Here is a 5,000-nt window from a genome sequence, read left to right as displayed (position 1 = left end):
TAGAAGCAAAAAGCCTGAAATTTTGATGGATGCGATTAGTCGATTACAGCGACCTCAGCGTTTCACTGGTACTTAATTTATCGAATTCGAAAAGATGAAAGGCAAAGTCAACCTCTGCGGAATTTGAACTAAGAACTTAGCAAAAGACGAAATACTGCTATGCATTTCGTCTGGCGTGCTAACGATTCTGCCAAATAATGATGATGATGATGATGATGATGATGATGATGATAATAATAATAATAATAATAATAATAATAATAATAATACTAATAATAATAATAATAATAATAATGATAATAATAATAACAATAATAATAATAATAATAATAACTTAGATCTGCTCTATGATAAAAACTGGTGGGAGGACAAACCACCACCAGTGCTTCAAAATGACCACATTTCACTCCTCTGGAACTTTACCATTCAAACTGAGAGAAAGATAGTTGCGAATAGGCCAGACATTATATTGAAAGAGTTAAGACTAAAATCATGCCTCCTCATTGATATGACTGTCTCAATCGAAATAAATGTATCTGTCAAGACCTACCAAAAACTGAGCAATTATAAAGATCTTGAAATAGGAATTGGCAAAATGTGGAACATCAAGATTAAAAAAATACGTCTTGTCATAGGTGCCCTAGGAATTATAGCCAAAGGTGTTGATTGCTACCTGACTCACATACCATGAAACCCCGAAATGGCAGAAATTCAAAGGATAGTGCGCATGGTAATTGCCCATATCCCACGTAAAATACTGTCTATTTAATCTAAAATTTTAAAACAAACACATAATGTTCTTATGTTTTCTTAAACATACTCTAGAACAATACTATGTGCAAAACCAAATGTGTGAGACCTTAGGCATAACACCAACATGAACGTCTAACTTGTTGTCTCTGGATGTCTCTGAGTGAGACTTGAAGCTAACTTGTACGAATACAAAGAAAATCTCAAACATATAATGATAATAATATTTTTCAGACAAAAATCATGCCTCCTCATCGACATAACTGTTCCAATCGCCATAAATGCACCTGTCAAGAACAACACAATCTATTTTCATCTTGAAATAGAAATTGACAAAATGTGGAATTTCAATACTAAAACAATACCTTTTGCCATAGGTGCCCTAGGAATGAAGGAAAAACGGGGTGATTGTTACTTAACGCAGTAAGCAGGAAATCCAAAAATGGGAAACGTGAAAAGAAACTAGTGACCTACGAAAATATTATCTATGTAATCCCCGAAATATTTTAAGGTGTAAACAGTGTTAAAATACTTTTAATTGTACCGAATAGCAAACACTATTTAATGACATCTTGACATCACGCTATCATCTTATTATCAAATTACTTTTCAAAGGAACTTTTAATTTACTTGTTTTGACAGACATTCTTTAGAACAGTATTCTACTCAAATTCAAATATGTGATACCCTAGTCATAGCAACAACTTCATTTTCTAACTTGTTATCTCTTGAGGTCTCTGGGTGAGACTTGGAGTCAACTTGTACAAACATAAAGTAAAAGCCAAACATAATAATAATAATAATAATAAAAATAATAATAGTAGTAGTAGTAGTAGTAGTAGTAGTAGTAGTAGTAGTAGTAGTAGTAGTAGTAGTAGTAGTTGTTGTTGTTGTTGTTGTAGTACTAATAATAATAATAATAATAATAATAATAATAATAATAAGAAGAAGAAGAAGAAGAAGAAGAAGAAGAAGAAGAAGAAGAAGAAGATAGACGAGGAGGAGCAGGAGGGGCAGGAAGAGGAGGAGGAGAAGACGAAGAAGAAGAAGAAGAAGAAGAAGAAGAAGAAGAAGAAGAAGAAGAAGAAGAATAGTAGTTGTAAGGATGCTGGGGACGATGGCAACGATGCCGATAACGATGTTGATGATGATGCTGTGCTGCTGCTGCTGCTCCTTATGATGATGATGATGTTGATGATGATGATGATCATGATGATAATGATGATGATGATGATGATGATGATGATAGTTTCAAATGTGGCGAGATGAGCTTTAATTTTAGCGAGTAGTTCGTAAGACGATTACAGCCACCTCAATACTCCACCTACACTTTCATCGGCCCCGAATGGCAGACCTTGGCGACATTTCTATTCAGAAATAAAAAGCTGATAGCCATCCTTCTAACCATTTGGTCCGCTTTAACAATGTTTGTCGAATTTGTACCATCGGCATCATCTTCGTCGCCATCACTGTTCCGCTATTCTCAACATCGCTGTTCTATGAATCGAAATTGTTATAACGGTTTCCATCATAATCGTTGTTATTATGATTAAACATTTGATGTTTATCTGAACCGATTACAGGATCCTGCAATATCCATTTAGACACCACTTTTCTCACATACTAATGCATTTGCAATGCGATATCACAAAAGACATAAAATGTAATACGCACACAATAACGATGTAAAATATTCACCTCATAGAATACATATTCACGAACATTACACACACACACACACACACACACACACACACACACACACACACACACACACACACATATATATACACTGAAAAGGAGAAGACAACGAAAAAACATCTTTAACCCGTGTTTATAAGTTACAATTGTTTCTGTACCCTCTCTATTTGCGACGCCGGTTGAATATTGTGGCGTGGCTATGTGGTAAGAACTTTGCTTCACAATCATATAATTACGGCTTCAATCCCACTGCATGGAACTTTGGGCAAGTGTCTTCTACTATACCCTCGGATCGATCAAATCCTTTTGAGTAGATTTGGTGGCGGGAAATACATACATATAACCCTAACCCTAACCCTATACTTGAGGACCGACAAAGGGAAATATGTTCTTAGCTTATATAGCTGTATCGCGATTTCGAATTTTGGTGTAGACCAACATAATTATCATCAGCGGGTTTTATCGCCAAGGGTTATACTCAAATTCATTCGTTAGTCTCATGAGCTGATTTTCAAAACGCTAGAAGTGATAACAACAAATGAAAAGAAGCCGAAAGAATAAGTTCTAAGCTTACAAGAAATAAGTTCTGCAGTCGATTTCTTTGACTAAAGTATGATTGCTGTGAAATAAATGAAAAAAAATAAAAATATACATATATTTATGTATATGCGCACAATTATATATAAATATACATGTACATATTAGAGAGAGTTTAGAACTAGCGTTTTTGCTTATGAATATAATTATTTACATATTTACATATATATTTATACATACATGCATACATACATATATACATTCATACATACATACATACATACATACATACATACATACATGCATACATACACATATACATACATACATACATACATACATACATAAAGGGTACACATACATAAATAAGCACACTCATAAACAAACACACTTTTTGTCTTTCCAAGACACTTCATATAAAGTCGGTGTGGAAATAAATATCGTATTTTTTGCTGCGTCATGCTAATACGCACACTAGCTGCATTTCACTTCTCTATTTTTATGAATTAATCATATAATGACATAATTAATATTATTATATAATTAACTATGAAGGAAAATTAAATGTAAATGGTAATGAAAGTGATGTGAAAGTTAAATTAACGCAATCTTTAATTTGCTTCATATCCCAATGTATGTACAATAAACACTGAGAGTTATCCGTAAATGTATATACATGTCACGTGCGTATGTGTGTGTGTTTGTGTTTTGTGAATGTGTGTGTTTGCGTGTGTGTGTGATTATCATCATGACTGTTTACAGATATAGATAAAACTATGCATATAGAGCATTATACTATATATATATATATATATATATATATATATATATATACAAGGTATGGTCAAGAAGTAAGCGCACTCTCGTCATAATAACGAACCTTAAGCACACACACAGTGAAGCTGTTTCTCAAAGATTGACCTTGAACCCTGCTGTGCAAGTGCACTAAGTGTTAACCCTCTAGCTAATGTCCGCTGTTTATGAAAATGTGTAGCCTGTGATCGTCGCATTGATCATGAAGCAGAAAGTTATCATGGCCAGAACGTCTATGGAGAGGAGTGTATTAGTTGCACACAAGTGTGCGAGGGGTTATGACTGGCCGAAAAATGTCGATAGTGATGAACGTTCTGGGAGACCAGCAACCAGCAGAACGAAGAAAGACATCGTAGATGTACGTTCAGCTGTGAGAGGGAATCCTCAAATCACCATCCGTGAGTTAGCAGAGGATGAGCAGATAAGTTACGGTTCAGTTCAATTCATTATCACTGAAGATTTGGGTATGAGACGCATGTCTGCCAAGTTTGTGCCAAAGCTGGTTTCAGCTGATAGAAAGGTACCCGAATTTCAGTTGAAAAAAAATATTGATTGAAAACATTTTCAACCTTTTGAGCGGGTATTTGAGGAGTTATCGCGATGATAACTTTCTCTGTCATGGTCAATGCGACGATCACACGCTACACACCTTCATTCCAGGAACTGCTGTAAGCATGGTAATTGAGCTTCAACGTTAAAACTTAGTGTGCGTGCGCAGCAGAGGTCAAGATCAATCTGTGCAAAGCATCTTGACTCTGTGAGTTTTAGCTTTGTTACTATGGCGACAATCCGTATACTTCTTGATCAGAACACGTATATGTACCAAATACATAAGCGTTATGCATATGTCAGCCTTTATGTTATATATACGTAAGTACGAAATAATATTGAGGCTGAAGAACTCCAACGGAGAATCTACGTTGTCCCAAGCATGGAAGCATTTGAACTGTGTGCACTTTATATATACATACCTACACACATGCAGAAATGCATGCATGAATACACACACCTACACAGTCACACACTCACACGAGCGCACAAATACACACATACACATAGACGCAGGAGTGGCAGTTTGGCAAGAAGCTTGTTTCCATCCCACATGGTTCCGGGTTCAGGCCTACTTCGTGGCACCTTCTGGAACTATCTTCTACTATAGCCCCTATATATATATATATACATACATATATATATATATA

This window comes from Octopus bimaculoides, chromosome 1 (assembly GCF_001194135.2).
Source record: "Octopus bimaculoides isolate UCB-OBI-ISO-001 chromosome 1, ASM119413v2, whole genome shotgun sequence".
Classification (NCBI taxonomy): Eukaryota; Metazoa; Mollusca; class Cephalopoda; order Octopoda; family Octopodidae; genus Octopus; species Octopus bimaculoides.
This window is presented reverse-complemented; position numbering follows the sequence as displayed.